Source organism: Girardinichthys multiradiatus, chromosome 4 (genome assembly GCF_021462225.1).
Source record: "Girardinichthys multiradiatus isolate DD_20200921_A chromosome 4, DD_fGirMul_XY1, whole genome shotgun sequence".
NCBI lineage: Eukaryota > Metazoa > Chordata > Actinopteri > Cyprinodontiformes > Goodeidae > Girardinichthys > Girardinichthys multiradiatus.
This window is the reverse complement of record NC_061797.1, coordinates 14,429,171-14,454,537: the sequence shown is the minus strand read 5'-3', so window position 1 is coordinate 14,454,537 and position 25,367 is coordinate 14,429,171. Positions and strand designations below refer to the sequence as shown.

The 25,367-nt window shown below is 39.1% G+C and overlaps 1 protein-coding gene across 2 annotated transcripts in view; it reads left to right on the top strand.

The window, feature by feature from the left end:
- The window catches only part of cd276 (CD276 molecule), a 134,945-nt gene extending 109,825 nt beyond the window's left edge, over positions 1-25,120 (top strand). For both annotated transcript variants that reach the window (XM_047363947.1, XM_047363946.1), the window contains exon 8: positions 24,242-25,120. The gene's annotated coding sequence lies outside the window, so the exon portion shown is untranslated. The remainder of the gene's footprint in view (positions 1-24,241) is intronic.
- The last annotated feature ends 247 nt before the right edge of the window (positions 25,121-25,367 follow it).

The window sequence follows — 25,367 nt, the reverse complement described above, 5'->3', positions numbered from 1 at the left end:
ATATTTTGGTAAGGAAATGGGTCAGCTTTGCCTATTTGGGTTTGAGATAGACATTGCTCATCAAGTAACCAGAAACCCAGGCAGCGGTGCAGGGAGTGTAATAAAAGTAGCACAGCAGTCAAATTACCCACACTGCACCTGTTAGTTACAGAGAGCAACCAGAGGGACCAATTAACCTAACAGTCATGTTTTTGGACTTTGAGAAGAAGTTGGCGTACCTAGAGAGAACCCACGCATGCATTGGGAGAACATTCAAAACTCCATGCCGAAAGATCCCAGGCCAGGAGTCCCACCCAAGACCTTCTTGCTGCAAGGCAACAATGCTACCAACTGCACCACCATGCGGCACCTCTCAAAAGTCTTTTTTCTGTATTTAAATTCAGTATTGTTGAGGATCTTCTATTTATGATATAATTCAACTTTGCATAAAAATGTAATATTGAGAATGGCTCGGGAAACCAATCAGCAACAACTCCCTTCTCACTGTCAGTAACATCACTGGACATGGCAGCTAGCAGTCTCTTGGCTGCCAAGAGCTCTCATCTAACTCTACAATGAAAAGCATACAGGTTCAGCTGTGATTGGAGGTCTCTACAGAAGTCAGAACATGTCATAGGCATAGAGATTACAAAGCAAACCCACTCGGTGCAAGGGTACAATTTGCTGACTTTACTGTCAATTTTGACACATGTCTCATAGAATCAGTATTGCAAGGCCTGCAGTGATTTTACAGAAAAAAAAAACACAATCACAGAGCTTGATGATGCCGTTTGTTTGCCTTGCAATGGAGCAGAATAAATTGTGATAAGATGGAAACTTGCTGCTCTCAAATAAAACTGGAAAATTCAACATTCACCAAAACATCTGATTTAGTTGCATATCTTTTTAGAAAATAAATAAATTCCAAATGTAATTCTGTTAAAAATAAGAATGTATTTTGTATATTATTATGTCCGTTTGATTATTCTTAAACATACCAAATCTTTGTTATTTGAAACCCAGGAACAAAAACAAAACTTTTGGGATTTTCTGTTCCTAGGTCCCATTGAAGAACAAATTCCAACAGTCATTCTCGCTTCCATTTTTCTCAACTTTTGATAAAGTAGTTTAAAGCCTAACCAGTAAACAACAAGCTGACAATCAGAGGCCGAGAACATGTAGCACATTTATGAACAGCTGTCTCTCTTGGTTGTTCATTGCATAGCACACTATCTGCTCTGTAGGACTCTATTTCTTCTGAACCAGTTCAATGTGTGTTTGTAGATTTGTCAGTGAGAGAAATGCATCTTATGCTTGGTTTTGACCAGCAAATGCACTGTTTAGGCGTAAGAAAATACATCTGACAGGACTTGAAACTACAAACTGCCCTAGTTTTGACGTGTTCTATTATGATACTTTACCAGATGAAATTGAACTCATACTGCAGCTTCATTCAGCATTCCAATTCTGCGATTGTTGATGGAATATAGTGGTGGCCAAAACGTTTTAGACTAATGATTTTGTTTTTTGCAACCTTTACTGCTCCAGTTTTGCTGGAATTGTCTTTCTTGAGATTGGGGATTACGATCTGGGCATTTTTATGTTCTCATGAAACCAAAATTTCAGAGTTTTGATTCCTGAGCTACTTTTTAATTTTTCTATTTCATTTTTGCCTTGTGACACTATTCTTTGTGGGGAGCTTTTCTGTATGACACAAGCCTCAGAGTAGTGTTACCTTTCCTTCTCCAGACAGTTATTTTTTCAGCTGTGACAAGCAGTCTTTAGGATACCTAATTTGGACCACTTTTACCACACTGCCCCACAGTCAAATCCTTGTACTTCCTGCAGAATGTCAGTCTGACGTTTCTCTTGGAGAGAAGTGGCTTCTGTGCTGTCCTCCTTGGGACCAGACAAGCACCCAAAAGTCTCAGCCTCACCAAGCATGCAGAAGTACTCACAACTGCCTTCTGCCATTCCTGAGCAGGCTTTGCACTGTTGGTAACCCCATCTCTTAGTTCTATCTCCTTTAGGAGAACATCCTGGCATTTGTTGGACTTTCTTTGGGGTCCCCGGAGCTTTCTTTACAAGTTAAACATTTATTCACGTTGTTGTTGATGATTTGATATATGGTTGATTTAGGTCTCAATAGCAGCAATATATTGGTCTGTGACATCCTTTCAATAGTGACAGCATGTGTTTCATTGCAGGTAACCAGTGTTAAAAAAAGAAGAATGTTAAGCAATACTCCTTTTCAAAGAACCGATTCTGCTCTCTCACCGCAATCAGTTCGCTATCAGCTGCCCAGTCCTTGCTAGCTGGTCGCTAACAGGTCAGGGCTAAAACACAGAGCCAATCACTTTTTTTGTGATTTAGTTAATTTTGTTAATCTTCATTAAATTTTATAAACATGCCGACTTTCTCTCACACTTTTGGCTATCAGTAGCAGTAACAAAGACTTAGTGAAGGTAAGGAATGTGAAACTGTAATGCCATGTTATTATGTTGACTTATGTTTGGATTTGCAAATAGAAATGGATCATTTCTAGGTTTGGTCCACCTGTTGACTAAACCATCACTAGAATGAGTCATATTGCCTCACACTGTCAGAACCCTGCACATGGTCCTCCAAAGGCCAGTAGAACCCTGAATCTTTCAGCTGATTTTAGGAAAGCTACAGTCCATTTTTTTTTTCCAAATTTATCAATAATTTGATTTGATATGAATTAATGCTCCCTCAATTTAGATTTGGCCGGTATTGAAGATTGTGGTGTGGTTTTATTGAGACAAGAGCATTGCGTGGGGTCTGTGGTCCTTAAAGTTTGAAGAATATACAAGTGACTCATTTTAATTTTGCAATGTAGTTGATATTAAGACTTAGTCTATATTAAGTTCTTTATTTCAAATTAGAAGCAGCATTCTTGTTTATACACTCCTACAAAATTGATGCAGACCTATTGCAGGGAATGCAAAGAAAAACAAACTAAATGATACTTGAATTACGCCACAGATAGTTTAAGGTTTTACAAAATTACTTGCGCCAATACTATGCAGTATTCACAGAGCCTCTAATTCTTACTTTAATGAGCAGCAGTTTGGCATCAGAATGCTTTTTATGACAAGGTGGGACAGTTACAGCTTGTTTTTATGATACCCTGATTGGGCATTGCCGTAAAGCTGCAGCTTCCACAGTGAGTGGAAGAAGATGAAAGGTGCTGAAAGTAATTTCCTGTAACCAGCCAAAATAAAGTCTGACCAGTAGGAGTCAAAGAGAGGACATTTGTCATTACTGGAGTATCCACTGACCTTCACCAAGATTATTACGTTGAGCTAATATCCTGCAAGCCTCTGGACCTCCCTGCTGCTAAATCACCCTGGATCAATTATTCTAATATTTCTGTGGCAGTTTTGCTATTGATTTATGCATTTATGCAGAGTGAAGCATATCTTATTTAATAAAGTAAGGCTCTGCGTTTAGTTAAGTCCTTTCAGAGTCAGGAAGCACTTTGGTTATATAAACCTTTCCCTTATCGATACATGTTTGTATGTGACTAATGTTTAGGAATAAAAATTTTAGTTTTATCACTTTTAGCAAATGCAGACACATAGTAAATAGCACACTTGATATTTAATGCACAGAGCTGTCAACATTAGTGGTTTGTTCAAGTTGTCTGTCCTTATAAATACAGTAATACCCATGGATCAATATTAGATTCTCACAGTATGTTAATCTCAGGTAAAAATACCATGGTGTCACGTTAAATACATCAAAACAAATATGTTAACAAGATCTAAGTGTGTTTACTTAGAACAGCAACAATTACTCCTACTCTTGCTAAAATAATACACTGTACACATTAACTTGAGTGACATTTTATTCCTAATTTCTAAGGTTTAATATGATATCTGCCCACCCTCTGCAGCTATAACAGCTTCAGCTCCTCTGGGAAGACTTTCTAGGTTTAGTAGTGTTTTTTGACCACTGTTATAGTCTTTTTGTGAGGTCTGACGCTGATGTTGGACAAGAATGCTTGAACCACAGTCTCTGTTCTATTTCATTCCAAAAGTGTTCTGTTGGCTTAAGGACTTAAAGGATTTAAAGTTTCTCTAACTAGAAAGAAGTGGCCAGGGGTAACTGAAAAACAGCCCTGCATCATAATTGCCTTTGCACAAAATTATACACTTGATACATTGTAGTCAAGAAGGTGTTTTTCTGGTAACTGTCACACCCAGTCTTGCCTACTGGAATGCAAAACAGAGAGATGTGACTCATTACTCCAGTATATAACCTGCCTACTATTTGCTCTTTGCACTTTAGTGTCCCTTAGCTTGGTGGACAGGTTACTTTTTCCCTTTTCTGTTGTGGCGGTCATCAATATAGAAATGATTTCTACCCTGTAAAGCCTGACATTGAAGCTGCAAAATCAGTGACAAGACATTGACCAGCTGCATTAATAGGTCTGTTGTAATAGAGGCAGATGGATGAATAAGGCAAGTCAGCTGCTTAGTGAGTAATTGACAGTTTCAAACTTACCCAAGAAATTACACTATTCTGTTTAATCTGATTATCTGCAACTGATTGTGAACCAGTGTATATAGACTCAACCCTTTCTTGCAAACTCCAGATGAAAACCTGCTAGCAATGAAACATGTTGGGAGGATAAATTTGTTGCAGCACCTTATACGTTTATGTGACTGATTTTTTTTTACAATTTTACAATATTTCTTCTGTGAGCCCAACTGGTCAGCAGACCGACCACCTTTGTGTTTGATTTTTTGGTATCACTGATTTTCAAGATGCAACTGATGCTTTTTTGTGTCAGTGAAACTGGGGAATTAAAGAACATGCAGTGGGTTTAAGTCTGAGATCAGTTTAGTTCTCAGAAATGGCTCAATTGATAGCCAAATTAAATGTAATTTAGTGTTAAAAACTGTTAAATATCAGTTTAATGTTTTTAACACTGAATTAAATGCATTATATCATCTGAAGTTAAATTATATCCTTCAAGTAACATGGTCCAGAGAATCCTTACTGGTCTATTTCTATGAACTGGATGGATGTCTCTGGGTTCATATTTTCCAGTCTCTTTAATCTGATTATATAATAAGGGAATATGGAATGGTACTGAGCCTTGGCATAGCCAGAAATCCATGCCAATGAGTATAAAAGAAATATTCAAAAATTGACATAAAAGGAATAAAGAAAGCTCTGAAATAAGTAGAAGGCATCGTGATCCCGATTGTCTACCAGAAGAGTTTAAGTGAATTCCAATGAGAGTGCTGATTGCATTAGAAAATGTCCCCTATAGGTTCAATTAGTGCTACATAATGCTCCCCTTGAAGCTTCGTTGGCAAGTATTGGGAATATTGATTCATTTTGCTCTTATATATATTCAGTTACTGGCCTGTCATGCTGAGAATACATCTCATTGTTATACTATTTTTCACTGTCACAGCTCAGGCTTTGCTCTGTCACAGTTTTCTTAGTACATTCAGTATTGTGATCCAGTAAGCTATTCTCCAGAGACAAGAGAGATAAAAAAAATTGTAGAATGCAAAGAAAGCTTATCTTAGTGTATTTAAAGAAGCTGTGGCTGCCAGATGTACAGTAATAAATGGGATGGGAAATTTGTGATGTTGGAATGACATACAAAGGTGTCAAAAGCTCCTTACAGATCAGACTGTTGTTCCATGGTCTTTACAGCGTATGATGAACTGAAAGGTCCCAATACAGACAGGGATCAGGGTGTATCCTGAGACACCTCTAGAGGAAGTCATAAACCCACAATCCCCATGAGCTTTAACAAGTTATATGGGATTGTGCAGCAAGTGTGACATACTGGTAAGAAATAAACCAAAGACGGCAGCTGCACAATCCAGAATATGATTGAGTACAAGTAGATATTTTAGATGGTGCACAACAATTCTGTCTTACACATTCTTCTCAAGTGAATGCAGTGTTTTGCAAGTGACACCCCTTATCTGACCATCGACTTGTTTGATCTGAAAAGATAAAGTGATCCATAATGGGGTGTTTGTGGTCATTTGTTTATTGAGGAACCACAATATGAAAGACGCTCAAGACTTGAATGAGCTGTTTGGAGATTAATTATTGGTAATTTGTTTATGTCACTCACACACTTTACCAAAGAGAGCAAGTTAAGGGGCAGTTTCAAGGCAGTAACCTTATACAGAGTTTGAAGCTTCTCCTTCCAGAAATTTGCTAAAGCATGACTTGTTGATAGGCATATGGTTTAAGGTGGCCTCATCAATGCCATAGTGCCACAGTGAAAATCCAAACCCAGGTGGGTCCTAGACAAGTTGGATCTGGACAAATTGCCTCTGTGAGCTACCTTAAATATTAATAAAAAGCAGCAGGCGCAAAGTCATGTTTGATTTGTTAAGGTAAAGACTGAATCCTAAGTATTATCTAAAACTGATTGGCTTACGTCTTTCTCCTTATGCAGACCTCATTTTCTCTTTGCTACTTGTAATTTATTGCAAGAAAGGGAGGTCAGACCTGTGTTTGATGGTTGTAACCTAAGAAACTCATAAAGGTTGGTGGCCACAGTGTCTAGAATGTTGGAAACATGGGATGAAAGAAAAAGACTAGTCCTTTTTTATATCTATAGAGTGGTTAATACTTGCTCAATGCCAAACCTGAAAAGTATCATATGAGGAAGAGGTTTGGAATAAGTGCAGTTATGAATGGTAAATGGCGTACATTTGTATAGCGGTTTTATCTAGTCCGAGGTCCCAAAGCTCTTTACTGAACAATCAGTCTCCACCCATTCATACAAACATTCCCACACTGACAGTGGTGAGCTACATTGTAGCTACAGCTGCCCTGTGGCAGACTGATAGAAGCAGTGCTGCCATACAATCAGCGCCACCGGGTCCTCTGACCACTATAAACAGGTAAGGCAGTTAAAGTGTCTCGCCCAAGGACACAACGACTAAGACGGATAGAGCGGTGTTCGAACTGGCAACCTACCTGAGCCCACTGTCGCTAAGGTAAAAAATTGCTAAGATTTAAATTTTTCCTCCCCACACTTTAGGGGAGTGTCTGATCACTGGATTAGCTACAGGTTTGTCAATCATGCAGATAAAGAGAACAGCCTCTAATGAAAGCGATGCAAATGCTCAGGACTGAATCCAGCTCCAGCTCCATAGTGAAGTTTTTAAGATATTTGTGTTTTCTTGTTCTAATGATTCTTAAATAGGTAAAATGCTCTTGAACCATTTTAATGGAGAGGTTATAAAGTACCAGTGTAGGAGTTTTACACACCATACCAGTATGTCTGATCAAATCATAATTCAAGCTCTTGTCTCATACAGGTCCTTCTCAAACAATTAGCATATTGTGATAAAGTTCATTATTTTCCATAATGTCATGATGAAAATTTAACATTCATATATTTTAGATTCATTGCACACTAACTGAAATATTTCAGGTCTTTTATTGTCTTAATACGGATGATTGTGGCATACAGCTCATGAAAACCCAAAATTTCTTTCTCACAAAATTAGCATATCATTAAAAGGGTCTCTAAATGAGCTATGAACCTAATCATCTGAATCAACGAGTTAACTCTAAACACCTGCAAAAGATTCCTGAGGCCTTTAAAACTCCCAGCCTGGTTCATCACTCAAAACCCCAATCATGGGTAAGACTGCCGACCTGACTGCTGTCCAGAAGGCCACTATTGACACCCTCAAGCAAGAGGGTAAGACACAGAAAGACATTTCTGAACGAATAGGCTGTTCCCAGAGTGCTGTATCAAGGCACCTCAGTGGGAAGTCTGTGGGAAGGAAAAAGTGTGGCAGAAAACGCTGCACAACGAGAAGAGGTGACCGGACCCTGAGGAAGATTGTGGAGAAGGGCCGATTCCAGACCTTGGGGGACCTGCGGAAGCAGTGGACTGAGTCTGGAGTAGAAACATCCAGAGCCACCGTGCACAGGCGTGTGCAGGAAATGGGCTACAGGTGCCACATTCCCCAGACCTGGGCTACAGAGAAGCAGCACTGGACTGTTGCTCAGTGGTCCAAAGTACTTTTTTCGGATGAAAGCAAATTCTGCATGTCATTCGGAAATCAAGGTGCCAGAGTCTGGAGGAAGACTGGGGAGAAGGAAATGCCAAAATGCCAGAAGTCCAGTGTCAAGTACCCACAGTCAGTGATGGTCTGGGGTGCCGTGTCAGCTGCTGGTGTTGGTCCACTGTGTTTTATCAAGGGCAGGGTCAATGCAGCTAGCTATCAGGAGATTTTGGAGCACTTCATGCTTCCATCTGCTGAAAAGCTTTATGGGGATGAAGATTTCATTTTTCAGCACGACCTGGCACCTGCTCACAGTGCCAAAACCACTGGTAAATGGTTTACTGACCATGGTATCACTGTGCTCAATTGGCCTGCCAACTCTCCTGACCTGAACCCCATAGAGAATCTGTGGGATATTGTGAAGAGAACGTTGAGAGACTCAAGACCCAACACTCTGGATGAGCTAAAGGCCGCTATCGAAGCATCCTGGGCCTCCATAAGACCTCAGCAGTGCCACAGGCTGATTGCCTCCATGCCACGCCGCATTGAAGCAGTCATTTCTGCAAAAGGATTCCCGACCAAGTATTGAGGGCATAACTGTACATGATTATTTGAAGGTTGACGTTTTTTGTATTAAAAACACATTTATTTTATTGGTCGGATGAAATATGCTAATTTTGTGAGATGGGAATTTTGGGTTTTCATGAGCTGTATGCCAAAATCATCCGTATTAAGACAATAAAGGACCTGAAATATTTCAGTTAGTGTGCAATGAATCTAAAATATATGAATGTTAAATTTTCATCATTACATTATAGAAAATAATGAACTTAATCACAATATGCTAATTTTTTGAGAAGGACCTGTATATCAGCTTTTTCCCACAACACAAACTCATTGAAGAGTTTATCTCCTGTGGGGTTACGCAATGAAGGCCTTTCAATGAAGCTAATAACTAAATGTAGAAAATCATATTGGATTTAGGAAACTGTAATGAACAGTTATGTTGTGTAGGGATTTCTGGGTGCTGTTGAAAACCTCGATAAACATCCATCTACATCAAATAGTCCAGTAAAAAAAAAAATAGAAAACATGTTATGCCAGATTAATTTTCTTGCCTTTGTAGTAATTTTTAAGGGATGAAACTGGTAATATGGGAACTATGATAGGAGTTGCACAATGACTGAATCCCTGATCAATGGCAGCTAATAAACACAGCAAGTGTTCTTGCGGACCTCTCTAGAGAGTTCCTGTTTTTATCCAGAAAGGCACAGGAGCCACCACTGAAACCAACTGCCTGTGGGCTCAATTAACTACTATAGATTAGTCATATTGCAAATGAGAGGGGGGACACAAAATAAGCACTGTGTTGATGCTGAGAAGCATGATTATACAAAAGAGCAGAGATTCTGCAAAGCAGACATGAGACTGCATTTCAGTTTATAAATATTATATCTTGCAAACCCAAAAGAAGGTGCCATTAACAAGTAGGATAAATAATTACCTCTAATAGAGCAGATTTACATAGCATATTTTCCTTTGCTTGTTTCAGGCTGCATGTATCAAATTCAAAACGACTTATCAGAATCAGCATCAGCTTTATTGCCAAGTTCGTACATACAACAAACAAGGAATTTGACTCCGGTACACTTTGCTCTCTGGGTTTTTTTTTTTGCATTATAAGATATATTCCGCATAAATCTTTATGTCCTTAAATACATATATACAAATATACACATATACAAGGTGGAATTGCGACTTCAGTATGAGGTTGTTTAGTTCTCTATTAAATGTTCAACAGAGAAACATCCTGGGGGAAGAAACTGTCTCTGTGGCGGCTGGTTTTAGTAAACAGTGCTCTGTAGCGACGGCCGGAAGGTAAAACTCTGAACAGTTTATGTGCAGGGTGTGTGGGGTCTACAGAGATTTTAGCTGCTCTTTTCCTGACCCTAGACCTGTATAAGTCCTGGATAGAGGGAAGGTCAGCCCTGATTATTCTTTCTGCAGACCTGATTATTCGTTGCAGTCTGGACCTGTCCTATTTTGTGGATGAGCCAAACCACACTGAGATGGATGAAGATGGGACAGACTGAATGATGGCAGTGTAGAAGATAACTAGCAGCTCCTGTGGAAGGTTGAACTTCTTGAGTTGCCTCAGGAAGTACAGTCTCTGCTGGGCCTTCTTCTGAACAGTGTCTATGTGTGAAGACCATCTCAGGTCCTCAGAGATGGTGGTTCCTAGGAACGTGAAGTGGTCCACAGCTGACACGGTGTGGTTGAGGATGGTGAGGGGGATATATGGAGATGGCGTTCTCCGAAAGTCCACCACCATTTCCACAGTCTTGAGTGGGTTGAGTTCCAGGTAGTTCTGACCGCACCAGTGTATCAGCCGATCCACCTGCTGTCTGTATGCAGATTCATCACCGTCCTGGATCAGACCAATGACAGCGGTGTCATCTGCAAACTTCAGGAGTTTCACGGACGAGTCCGATGAGGTGCAGTCCTTTGTGTACAGGGAGAAGAGGAGTGGGGACAGAACACACCCCTGGGGGGCACCAGTACTTATTGATCTGGATCGGGAGAAGATGCTCCCCAGTCTCACCTGCTGCTGTCTGTCCGTCAGGAAGCTGTTGATCCACTGACAGGTGGAGGCTGGGACGTTGAGCTGGGTGAGCTTCTGGTGGAGGATGTCTGGTATGATGGTGTTGAAGGCTGAGCTGAAGTCTACAAACAGGATCATGGCGTACGTCCCTGGACGGTCGAGGTATTGCAGGATGAAGTGTAGACCTAAGTTGACAGCATCATCTGCCGACCTGTTTGCTCGGTAAGCAAACTGCAGGGGGTCCAGCAGGGGGCCTGTGATGTCTTTCAGGTGCTTCAATACCAGCTGCTCAAAGGATTTCATGACCACAGACGTCAGGGCTCCAGGCCTGTAGTCATTTAATCCTAGGATGGTGGGTTTCATGGGCACTGGGATGATGGAGGATCGTTTGAGGCAGGAGGGGACCTCACATGTCACCAGTAACTTTTTGAAGATCTGGGTGAAGATTGGAGCGAGTTGATTTGCACAGGCTTTCAGGCATGATGGGGAGACGTTATCAGGTCCTCCAGCTTTCTTTGTTTTCATGTTCTGTAGTTTGTTTTATAGTTGTATTGCAGGCCACAGTGTAGTCCCAGTCTTCAGGAAAGGGGGTAGGAGGGTGTGTTCCCTTGTCTCTGATCTAGTTTGTTGTGTTCATGGACAAGATCTGATGGTCTAGTGATAGTGAGGACTTACGGTCATAAGATATGGATAATGACTGAAAGAACAAAATCCCAGATACAAGCAGAAGAAATTAGATTTCCCAGTAGGGGGATTGGACTCATCCTTAGATAGGTTGAGGTCAATGTGAAATTTATTATTATAGCACATTTAAAACAACAATAGTTGATCAAAGTGCTTCACAGTGACACCAGCAGTTATAAAATAGTAATAATAACAAAATTGTAATAGAAATAAATAAAAACACAGAAGATTTCTAAGAACATTTGATGTCTCATAATCAATGAAAGGCCACGGAAAAAAGATGAAATTTTAAAAGACATTTATATTACTATATACTCTGAGCTGTGCGGACATATAGAGGTAAGGTATTCCACACTATTGGGGCCGCCACAGCTAAGCCTCGATCACATCTACATTTTAACTTTGATCTCGGAACATTGAGGAGAAACTGGCTGGCTGACCTTAATGCTCCCAAAAGTTTGTGGATGTTGAAGAGATCACATAGTTAGGATGGGGCTAGACCATTTACAACTTTAAAAGTCAGCAGTAACGTTTTGATCAATTCAATGACAGACAGAAAGCTAATGAGGGGATTTTTAGACTGGAGTCTTAAAATCTGTTCAGGCTTATTTGTACTGGTTAAAAGACAAGCTGAAGTGTTCTGAAGTATCTGTAAATGCTGCAGGGATGATTGATCCAGCCCAACATATAGAGTTACAATAGCCCACATTTTCCAAACCAAATGAACCAGGGTCATTCTTTTATTGAGATGAAGAAAATTTAACCTAATCCAGATTTTTATTTCAACCACACAGTTTAAGGGTGGTAGTGCAATGCTGCCGCTTAATTTAACTCACATATAGACCTGAATTTCATCTACAAAAAATATAAAGGTATGTTATGCTTCCTAAAGATAGAATCTTGTACAAAGCAAACAGCAGTGGTCTCAATATGGACCCCCTGGGGAACCACAAAATGGAGAGGGGCTGCTGAAGAAGAATAAGCCCCAAGATTCACAGAGAATCTAGTGGGCAGTCGCTTGTCAATGCAAACGACTGCATTGACTGTCCACTGTCTCTACATGCTCATCCTGGAGGAGTGAGTGCTACAAGTCATTGACTCGATGCAATCTGCTGGGTTTCCTTAGACAGAGAAACTCTTTAACCAATTTGAATAATAAACTGAATCCGACTGCACTGTTTGATAATTAGGATCAGTTGGAATGTATGTAAATGACTTGAAATCTGTATGATTCGATTGAATTGACTTCGTAAAGTTTTCAACGACGTAGTGTGAATTGACGCTGTATAAATCAACTGAATTGAACTGAGAAGCTTCTGCCTGTGAGGTATGGCTTGGACCAAATCACAGCTGTACCTTTAATACCAACAACACGTTCTATAAAAGAATAAGATAAAAGAATGTTGGGGTCTATTGTATCAAAAGGCTGCTGATAAGACCAAAAAGCACTAAAAAAACAGAATCCCCTGAGTCTACAGTTAAAAACTCTTGGAAGTGCTGTCTCTGTGCTGTGGCGTGATCTATAACCTGAATTAAACTCCTGACAAATGTCATGGGGTTCTAATAACTTTTGTAGTTGATTAAAAACCAATTTTTCCAAAACTTTATAGTTGGAGAGAGCAGTTGGGTCGTGGTTCTTAATTTTCAAAAGAGGCTGCACAACAGCATTTTAAAAAGAATTTAGCTGTCTTTACAGCCCTTTGGTACTTTGACAAACGTAATATTTCTGAAGAGACCTAAAGTTTGTCCTTTTTACATTTTCTCTCAACTTGTCTGCACTGATGTCTAACAGAGCAAATAGTTTCATTTAACTGGGGTTGAAATGAGAAACAGTTTAAAATCTCCATACTAATTTCAGAGCAAAGCTGGAGATTCCAAAGAACACAGTCTTTAGAAATTGTGCATAAACGCCCTGAGGTTGAAGAATTAATAACAAAACAATGCATGTGACTGTCAATTTTCAAGTATTTCCACAGATTCCTAATTAGATTTAGATCTCGACGTTGTCTGAACCATGTAACACATGAAAGTTTTAATATAAACCTTTTCATAAGGTGAAAGGATTAATAACATGCACACAGCGCACAGAGGGCACGCTGTTTTTTATGATGCCTGATGTAGTAGAAAATACCACACTCAGGTGATCTGATAAACGTGTATCACAGTTTCCAAGACATTTACATACAACCTATAGAACAATACCCAATTAAGCATGTGGCCTTTTTCATGAGTGGGTTCAGAAACAGACTGTGTAAAATAAAAAGAGTCAATAATGTTTAAGAACTCTTTGACTAAAAGTCCAGTTTCACAGCGGACATAAATATTAAATATTAAATTAATATTGTCATCCAGAAGAAAGTTTGAAGTAGAGCAGCTGCTCCTCCAAAGAAGTCAGCTGAGATGGTTCAGGCATCTGACCAGAATATCCTCTGGACACCTCCCTTTGTAAGTTTTCTAGCCACACCCCATTGGGGAGACCCCAGGGGCAGACCCAAAACAAACGGGAAGTGCTGTATACTGTATATCCCTTCTTCCCTGAGAACACCTTGGGATAAAACAGAATGCTCTGGAGAATTTCACTGGGGAGACAGCCGGATCTTGGTTAAGCAAAAGAGGATAGATGGATGGATGGAACACATACAGAAAATAAAAGGATCTGTAACGTCAATGATAATATTATTATTGTAATTAATTGTTATTAAAAATGTTAAATTGTCTGATATCGCTCTCTCAAGCTGTTTACTCTGTTCATCTGCCTGCATGGAAAAGGAAAACTTATGAAAATATAGGAAAACTTGTCAAATCCATGTTGACTGTTTTGTCAACATATGAAAGAGAGTTTTCTCTTGAGTGTTTAAACAGTTTTCACTTTATATATTTTTTCCACATCAAACACTAATGTCTGGTAGCCAGATTTTATACCTAACAAAGTCCTGCTTTTAATCAGAAGCAGTTTTTATTGATATCAGCATATTGTTTACAGACTATGGTCTATCAAAGAGAATTTGTTTGAGAATTTGTTGTTAAAGATGGCAAAAACCTAACCACTGAGCAGCCCCCTGCTGTGATGGGAATACGCAGAACATATTGCCCAGAACTTTCATGGTTAGCTTTCTGAAGTTTGCAAACATCATAACATGATCATGAGAGAGAAATTGCACACATGCAGACGAATGCTTAAATGGCCACATTTTTACATGCATGTTATTTGCCTCAGAGCTTTTTTCCTCTAAGCAGAAGAAGATCAACTAATGAGGTAAGCAGAATCGTAACCAAAAACATGGTGCAGTTTATCAAAAAACCTGGTGCTGAGAGAGGGAAATTTTGTTCATAGCACTAATACATAGCACTAATGTGAGAATGTGAATTAGAACTAAATGTGTGATATTTTTTATATCTCACACAACTGTGACGCGGCAAATCAATGTTTTTAAAGGGTGCTTTTCATATAGCCAACTGTAACAAATAGTGATTTGTAGAGGTTAAAACAGATGGGTTAACACAGAAAATGCATAAAAAAATAATCAGACTAAGTAAACAAAACGATTTAATAAATAAATCAAAAACATTATGAGGATGAGGAACTGAGGAAGCAGGTAATATACTTGCTAATACTGCTATCTAATAAAATACAGTAAATTTAAATGTTGAAACCAGGGTGGTCAGTAGTATCAAAAGTTGCACTTAGGTCTAGTAATACCAATATTGAAGATGGTTCTAATCCATAATATACCTGAGGTCATTAAATATTTTAAGATTAACATGAGATTTTAATGAAAAAAATTGTTAAAACTTTACTTAACAATGGGAATATTGTAGTATTCAACTAGTTCATTAGTTAAAAAGGAATAATTTTATTCACATTAGATGAAATGACCTGCACATTCACTTAAACCTATTCCATCCAGTTTTGTGGTCTGGTAATAAAACATTGTGGTGAGGCAGTGGCTATAAATAATTCCATCATTAGGCAGCACCATAGTCAGATTAACTATTTTTAAATGAACAACACCTTAGTATTCAGACTTTTTGTGAATCAGAAAAAGTGCTCTCAAAAGCCACAAAGCTTGCAAATCTGTGTCCATGTTGGGCTGAACTGCACCATGAGCTGAGCCTAAATGTTAGCTCTTTGACTGAACCGCTCAAAGTCACTTGGTGCTGCTCATTTCATCTTAAAAGGTGACACTCACCTTCATGCTGCATCTGGGAACAAATCCATCACAACACAAGTGGGAGACGTCTGGTGTGCCGTCCTGTGTGACTCTAAATATTCATTCAGATTAACATGCTGACAAACTAAGGCCTATAAGGTAAATGATTGACTTGCCTGAAGAGGGGGATAGCATCCCAATATGTGTGCAGAACAAACAGAGACTTTCTTTTCTCATCCCTCTATCTACCTTCAGGTACTGAGTCACCTCGCCTTTGGGGTTTACCACAGGAGTCTCTTGAAATGATCCTCTAGTCTGAAGTGAAAAATCAAGATTAATGCACTTCCACATCCCACCAGGCACGGGGTGGGGGTGGGGGTACCTCCTAATTAATAGCGGGGGGCTGCTGAGTGTTTTAGAGGGAGGCTGGCCATACCATGTAGGAAAAAATAAACTTGATAAAGGAGCATGATTTTTTTTTTTGTGCATGATGCATGCTGCTGCTTTCAAATAACACTATGGCAACAGAATGAACTGTCAGACACCTCTCTCTGGCTTATTGTTATTGGGATAAAGTGGAAAGGCCTGCAGCAAGAGCTGCTGCATTACTCCATCATTCACAGTGATCATTGTTATGTGTTGAGACCCATGTGAATTATCACTACTCAGGACTCTTCCTTCTTTTTTTCACTCCTGCAGAGACCTGCTCTTGCAGTCTACATATTTGAATGCTGTTTTCTGTTTCTTGTAACTGTCTGCCACACTCTCTCGTGTTCCTGTAAAATATTAAACCAAGATGCAAAACATGAGAAGCTGTAACATTACAGGCTCCAGTAAACAAAGATGCCTGTAATATTCTTGCAGAAGTATTTGTAACCATTGGACTTTGCCACATTTTGTCACATTACAGCAACAAACTTGAATGTCATTTATTTGAATTGTATGAAAAACACAAAGTAATGAATACATGTGGAAGAAAAATCATGCATCCAACATTTTTTTACAAACAGAACAGAACATCCTGTATTGTAGCTGTGGCAAGTCCAACGAAATCGAAGAAAATGTATGTTGTAAATAAAAATCTAAGTACGGCATGTATTTGTATTCAGCATGGGGATAATGTGTTATAAGTGTTTTTTTACACAGTGTTTTGCATATAAACCAAAAACAATCTTGGTCTCAATTGACAAGTACGCCTTTTTTTACGTGTTTGCTACATGGCAAACTTTAAAGACAACTAATCATAGTTTTCTATCTGTTTCTTTCAACAGTTGCTTTCTTCTTGCACTCTTCTGTAAAGGCCAGATGTACAGTCATATTCAGTAAATTTGAATATTATTGAAAAGTTAATTTAGCACAATTATGCACAAATTAATGTTTTCAAGCCATTATCTTTTCAGTTTCTCTGCAGTTTTTCAGGCTTTCAAAATTTGTTTTCAGAATATATCTTGAAAATATATTTCAAAATATACTTTTTTCTTTGGGCTTTGGTTGTATATTTTTTCGTCATCAGTCCATTATCTGAATATTTGTTTTAGTTTGGTAGGCCAATTAATTCTGATGTGTTAAACATTTAGACATAAGAGACTCATAAGTTATCAGGGACAAGTTAAAAATTAACCAATTACATTACTGCAAGCCTGTCACAAATTGTAATTAGTATTTTGTTCCAGATTCCTTCATTGAATCTGTAAAAAAATCACAAACACAACACAGTTTAAGACTCAGTAGCAGTATTTTGGAGCACTTGTCATTTAGTAGGTGATCAACTAAAGGATGATGTATCTCTCAGGTCAAGACATTTAGAGGATACGAAACATTATTTTGTAAACTTTTTGTTTAGCCCTAATCCCACCTGGCATTAGGTAGCAACCACAAGTGGACCTGGCATCAGACTGTGCTTCCTCTTGTTGGGATCTCACTATTGTGCATTTATGTTTTTAACTGCGGAAAAAGAGTTGCAGCAGTAGCAGCACTTCATGTGCCAAGTCTTTTGGAAAGCACTGTCATGATACAAATTAGTAACAATCTTGAGTGCAGACCACCTTGAAATGTGAGTGAGTGCAGTTCCTTTGGGGCTTTGCTGCCTCTACAGTGCATTTAGAGTTCACAGCCACTGTTACTCAAGACAGATGTATTTAGCAATAGATTTCTGGAGCCTTTCCAGAAGATATTAAGATGGGGGATTTGGAAATGTTCCAAAATTGGAAACTTTCCATGAAATTTCTTTGAATTATGGGAATTTATAGGAAGTTATGGGGATTGAGTGGAAATTGGGGGTAGAAACCAAAATGTATCCAAAAATAAATATAAACATTGTGTTTTGTCATGGGCAGACATCGATATGTTATCTGTGAGGTAAATTAATTAAACAATACATCAAAACATACATTAGTTATACATCTAGAAATCATCTGTGCATGTGATGGACAAATGTGCAGCGCATGTAGGGGGTGTGGCCTCAGGACCACTGCGGTAATCAGTGTTTCGGTACTTAAAGAACAGGATAATTAGTACAGCTGCAAAATACATCAGATCACATCATCATTGCAATATCAGTGGGTGCAATATCACAATATCAAAGGATTGCTTTACCTCAATATTTGGTAGGATATTATACTTCAGGTGTCATGGATTTATGTTCTCCATCATGAACAGCTCTTGGAGAATGCCGGATACACTGTACAATGGTAAGGAAAGGAAATACATCATGAAAAAACTCTGATATCAGGAGATTTCACGTTTGAGTGTGCTTGCATTAAAAAATAAATTATATTTTGCCCAACTATCTATATTTAAAATTACTTTTCAAGGTTAACCTTCAGTGTTTTAATTTCAAGGCTTATACCCATATATTTCTGTTTCTCAAGTAAAGTTTGCTTGTTTGCTGTATCTCTGATAAACAAAGATGTCTTGTCAGTAAAGCCTCTCTACTTTATAACTACTTTGTTAACACATTTGGAGATATATATAAAGTATATATATACAGTACAGACCAAAAGTTTGGACACACCTTCTCATTCAAAGAGTTTCTTTATTTTCATGACTATGAATATTATAGCTTCACACTGAAGGCATCAAAACTATGAATTAACACATGTGGAATTATATACTGAACAAAAAAGTGTGAAACAACTGAAAATATGTCTTATATTCTAGGTTCTTCAAAGTAGCCACCTTTTGCTTTGATTACTGCTCCACACACTCTTGGCATTCTGTTGATGAACTTCAAGAGGTAGTCACCTGAAATGGTTTTCCAACAGTCTTGAAGGAGTTCCCAGAGATGCTTAGCACTTGTTGGCCCTTTTGACTTCACTCTGCGGTCCAGCTCACCCCAAACCATCTCGATTGGGTTCAGGTCCGGTGACTGTGGAGGCCAGGTCATCTGACGCAGCAGCCCATCACTCTCCTTCTTGATCAAATAGCCCTTACACAGCCTGGAGGTGTGTTTGGGGTCATTGTCCTGTTGAAAAATAAATAATGGTCCAGCTAAATGCAAACCGGATGGAATAGCATGCCGCTGAAAGATGCTGTGGTAGCCATGCTGGTTCAGTATGCCTTCAATTTTGAATAAATCCCCAACAGTGTCACCTGCAAACCACCCCCATACCATCACACCCCCTCCTCCATGCTTCACGGTGGGAACCAGGCATGTAGAGTCCATCCGTTCACCTCTTCTGCGCCGCACAAAGACACGGTGGTTGGAACCAAAGATCTCAAACTTGGACTCTTTACTTTGCTGCTTTTTTCTTGCCATAATACAAATTCTAACAGTCTATTCAGTAGGACTATCAGCTTGAAATCCCCCTTATTAAACCTGACAGGGCACACCTGTGAAGTGAAAACCATTTCAGGTGTCTACCTTGGCTATATATTATATATATTATATATATATAATATATAGCCATTATATATATATATTATATATATATATTATATATATATAATATATATATATAATATATATAATATATATAATATATATATTATATATATATAATATACTATATATATATAGTCAGTCAGTCATTTTCTACCGCTTATTCCATAGTGGGTCGCGGGGGAGCTGGTGCCTATCTCCAGCAGTCTATGGGCGAGAGGCAGGGTACACCCCGGACAGGTCGCCAGTCCATCGCAGGGCAACACACAAACAACCATGCACACACTCATTCATACACCTAAGGGCAATTTAGAGTGAGCAATTAACCTAACAGGCATGTCTTTGGACTGTGGGAGGAAGCCGGAGTACCCGGTGAGAACCCACACATGCACGGGGAGAACATGCAAACTCCATGCAGATATATATATATATATATATATATATATAATGTGTATATATACAGGTCCTTCTCAAAATATTAGCATATTGTGATAAAGTTCATTTTCTTCCATAATGTCATGATGAAAATTTAACATTTATATATTTTAGATTCATTGCACACTAACTGAAATATTTCAGGTCTTTTATTGTCTTAATACGGATGATTTTGGCATACAGCTCATGAAAACCCAAAATTCCTATCTCACAAAATTAGCATATTTCATCCGACCAATAAAAGAAAAGTGTTTTTAATACAAAAAACGTCAACCTTCAAAGAATCATGTACAGTTATGCACTCAATACTTGGTCGGGAATCCTTTTGCAGAAATGACTGCTTCAATGCGGCGTGGCATGGAGGCAATCAGCCTGTGGCACTGCTGAGGTCTTATGGAGGCCCTGGATGCTTCGATAGCGGACATTAGCTCATCCAGAGTGTTGGGTCTTGAGTCTCTCAACGTTCTCTTCACAATATCCCACAGATTCTCTATGGGGTTCGGGTCAGGAGAGTTGGCAGGCCAATTGAGCACAGTGATACCATGGTCAGTAAACCATTTACCAGTGGTTTTGGCACTGTGAGCAGGTGCCAGGTCGTGCTGAAAAAAGAAATCTTCATCTCCATAAAGCTTTTCAGCAGATGGAAGCATGAAATCTCCTGATAGCTAGCTGCATTGACTCTGCCCTTGATAAAACACAGTGGACCAACACCAGCAGCTGACACGGCACCCCAGACCATCACTGACTGTGGGTACTTGACACTGGACTTCTGGCATTTTGGCATTTCCTTCTCCCCAGTCTTCCTCCAGACTCTGGCAACTTGATTTCCGAATGACATGCAGAATTTGCTTTCATCCGAAAAAAGTACTTTGGACCACTGAGCAACAGTCCAGTGCTGCTTCTCTGTAGCCCAGGTCAGGCGCTTCTGCTGCTGTTTCTGGTTCAAAAGTGGCTTGACCTGGGGAATGCGGCACCTGTAGCCCATTTCCTGCACACGCCTGTGCACGGTGGCTCTGGATGTTTCTACTCCAGACTCAGTCCACTGCTTCCGCAGGTCCCCCAAGGTCTGGAATCGGCCCTTCTCCACAATCTTCCTCAGGGTCAGGTCACCTCTTCTCGTTGTGCAGCGTTTTCTGCCACACTTTTTCCTTCCCACACACTTCCCACTGAGGTGCCTTGATACAGCACTCTGGGAACAGCCTATTCGTTCAGAAATTTCTTTCTGTGTCTTACCCTCTTGCTTGAGGGTGTCAATAGTGGCCTTCTGGACAGCAGTCAGGTCGGCAGTCTTACCCATGATTGAGGTTTTGAGTGATGAACCAGGCTGGGAGTTTTAAAGGCCTCAGGAATCTTTTGCAGGTGTTTAGAGTTAACTCGTTGATTCAGATGATTAGGTTCATAGCTCGTTTAGAGACCCTTTTAAGGATATGCTAATTTTGTGAGATAGGAATTTTGGGTTTTCATGAGCTGTATGCCAAAATCATCCGTATTAAGACAATAAAAGACCTGAAATATTTCAGTCAGTGTGCATTGAATCTAAAATATATGAATGTTAAATTTTCATCATGACATTATGGAAAATAATGAACTTTATCACAATATGCTAATATTTTGAGAAGGACCTGTATATATATATAATGTGTATATATAATATGTATATATATATATATATATATATATATGTATATATATGTGTGTGTAAGCGACTACCTAGCTAGTTTAACGTCAATAGGGCTGTGATGCATTACTGCTTACTTGGAGGGATGCATTACCGTGCGTGGTTAAGCCTAGTAACAAAAGCCTATTGTCCTTTTTCCCACACTAATAAGACTACCCACTGTTTAAATATATTCCACACCCCTCTATTTGTGTCCTGTAGGACCCTTGGGATCTTATTTTCATTGCAGGCTTGTAAGATATCTGCTTAAATGTAAAATGTATCCTTAAAGGCAGAGCTTGTATATCCTCTGTAAGCAGTATACATTATACTTTGTAATTATCCATTGTGTGAAGTGAAACTGCCATGATGTGTTTTTCATCACTAGGAAATCCTCTTTAAGTATCTCTAAAGTTTAGCTGCTTCCTCATTATGCTGACTTCGTCTTCAAGGTTATTCCCAGTCATTTACTTTCATAGAGATGCCTGGTGTTAAGCTTTGAAGGTTGGTCTGATTGTATTGTTTCTGTCAAAGTCAAAAACTACAGCTATGGTGTTTCACAAGTACGTTTTGTTTTAAGCTGAGTTTGGGTGAAAAAAGCATTTTATTTTTATTTCGATGTAAATGAGGACAGATTGTGGAATTCTAACTCTTTGTTCGATTGAACCCATTGCACTATAGTAATATTCATGTGAATGGCCTCCTATAGCCCAAGTGAATTAGTTTGCGATCCGGTTTATTTGCAGTAAATGGATCTGCCTATCAGCTTGTCTTTCAGCTGTTGATTTGGAGGTTTAGTTGTTTCTGCCGTGACTGCTTTGGAATCCCTGACCGAGAGAAGCTGATTGTTGAAGCATTGAGATGGATTGTATTTTTGGATTCCTTTAGCCCAGAGGTGTTATTTCAGAAGACTCCAAATAGCTCTGCATCTTTATGAAAGTACAGTTTTTTTTTCATTTCCTTATTTCACCTCTGACCCTTTTACTTGACCAATCCACTTGGAAACACTCTTTCTTAGTGATCTCTTGAGGGATATGGAGGGATTGGAATGTGATGAAAAATGCACGCGTGAGAATTGCATTGTGTTCATTTGGTTGATGGATAAGATGGCAGGTCGGATTGGTTTCTGACAGGGAGCAAATGGAAGCCTTGGCGCATTTTAAGACTCTCCACAAAGCAGATATTTTTGTGGCATGTTTTGTAATTTGCTGAGATTTCTATCATTTGGAACGGCAGACTCTCCAACTGCATACATTTTTTGTTTTGACATTTTCAAGCAGTTAGCGGTGCCTTTAGGGATTTCATTTAGGATTAAACCACATTGCACTGGCTCTCATGTGTAAAATATAATAAAAGGATGATAATTACTGTCAGGTATGTGCTACAAACAGCTTCCTGACCGAAATATAACTAGAATGGATTATAACGTGAGTTCTTAAAACGTAACAATGGATTTTCTTGTTGAGTTATTTTTGTTACACTGCGTGCAAAACAGAAAAATTAGGACAATGCAGACAGCTGAAATATGAATAGAACACAATCAGAGTTTCCTCTGTCCTAAGTCAAAGATCATTAGTTCCTCTCAGAATACATATATCCAATATCTGAGCAAGATATTAAGTTTTTCCCTGATGGCCAGTTATACCGTAAACATTTAGAATAATACTAAACTTCCAAGCCTATAGCTAGCAAAGCTATGTTGCCTTTAAAAGCCTTAAATCGGGGAACGTCATGTGTGACACAATTAAATTCCACCCGTGTTAATTCAAACTGTTTAATGATGCAAGGAGGAAAATTTATTTCGCTGTGCACTCAGTGGGGTGTTCCACAGGGGCTACGAGGGAGGAAGGGTTCAGAGAGACACAGAGAGGATGTCTTGATTTAAAGAGATGTGTCGGTTGCTGGAGTGTTGGGAGGAACTAATGTAACTGTTTTTTCATGATGCAAAATCTGTAAAGAACTTACTTCTACAATTATTTTATGCACTAACATTTTGAGACATGGACTTCACTAGACTCCTGAAGGTGTGCTGTTACCAGCAGATCTTTTAACTCCTGTAAGTTGTGATGTGGTTCCTCTACTGTCCTGCACAGATGCTGAACTGGAATGAGATCTGGGGAAACTGAAGGCCGAGTCAACACCCTAAGCTTATTGCCATGCACCACAAACTATTCCTGAACCATTTTTACCTGGAGCAGGGTTCAATACCCTGTTAAAATAGATCATAGTCATTAGTGTATACTGTCTCAATGAGGTAGATGGTATATATCAAAGTCACAAAGTAATATACCTATGGATGGCAAGATTCAAGGTTTTCCATTAGAACATCACGTTTGCTCTTCAGACCCCCCTCTTCCCTTTGGTGTCTTAGACGGTATAAGTTGTTGATTTTTATTTTATTTTTATTTTTCCGTCGTATGTTCTTGTTGCTACATTTACTTTGTTTTTACTTCTACTTTTAATCATTGTATTTGTTTTAATTTTAATATTTTGTTTATTTATTTTAATAATTCTTGATCACTTTGGCAGACACTTTGGTCAGTGTCTGCTGTTTTTTAAGTTCGTTATAAATAGAGCTGGCTTCGCTCAACTTATTTACTTTAGACGACCCTTACCTTTGACAGGTGAAGTGAGTGGTTATAATCTTATGGCTGCAGTTTCAACCACTTATTAATAATAACTATGCCAATATTAGAAATCAAGCTTTCTTTATTTTTTAGGTTATAGGTTAGATTAATTTATTTAGTTGTGTTTCTCTATATTCTCACCAATGATCAAGAACCCAAACTTATCTGTGTTGTGTTTTTGTGTCTCTTACAGGAGTAGAGGCCAGACAGTCAGGGTGGGGAAGGAGGAGATGAGTCTGGCGGGTAATCCCAGTCCACCGATCCATCAACCTGGAGACTCTTTCCTGTATCCCCTGCAGAATGTCAAAACCTTGCTGAGCAGAAGATGAGTCCATCATCTCCTTTCGAAGACTTTCCCTCGAGTTTCCATCCAAACACATAAACACATCATGTGCCATTAGTTTCTATTGCCTTCCTTTCATTCTCTTGACGGAGATGCGCGACAGTGAGTAAATGCAGTTGAGTGAGTTGTGTTGTCTGCGGTACGTAGAGCGGTGGGCGCCTTTGAAAACTACAGGATGTGACAGGATCCTTTGTCTGTCACTGACATCACTCTGCATGCGTTGTGATGGGGCGTGTGCCAGAGATGTGCTGTCTAATAGGAAGTGAGACACTTAAAGAGATGACCCTACTTCAGTTGCCTGAGAGAGAGCCTGGCTCTCCTATTACTCCAGGACTTGCTAATTAGCGTCTGTCGCAGGAGTAACTTGTACCTGTCAGTGTGCGCCGCTCTCCTATATTCAGTAAGTCGAGGCAATTGAAAGTGAATGCCAGCGAAGCTCCAACAAACTGCATATGGCGCGTGTGAAATACTTTGATCCCTCTCCCTGACCTGACAGCTTTACATGTAAGAAATTGTTTTTAATGAAGAAAGACAATCTCAGCTAGTTTCTACAGCTGATGTTGAATGTTTTATCTCTTCCATGCTGCGGGGGTGTACACTTTGTTTTATTGCATCTTTTTAAATTACTTAAGCAAGTCCAACTGCCATATGCCTATGTAGGAATAACAAAGCCATTTGTTTGAGAAAACCCAGTGCCTATTTACATTAAAGAGACATGGTGAAACTGTCTGCTCATTGGTAATTATTGGTTTTGTACTGGCAGGGGGGCCTCTACCTTCATGCATTCAGAACAAGGTCGAGTTTATTACAGTCGTTTCTTCCCTTCTACCACAGGATTAGCCATGCTGTTCAAATTCACCCTTCCACATTCTATTAGATGATTTATCTGTCAAATACACTACATAATGAGTAAAGCGTGAATTATGGTCAAAGTAATACAAATATTTCATTTACATGCAGATCAATTCTGACATGC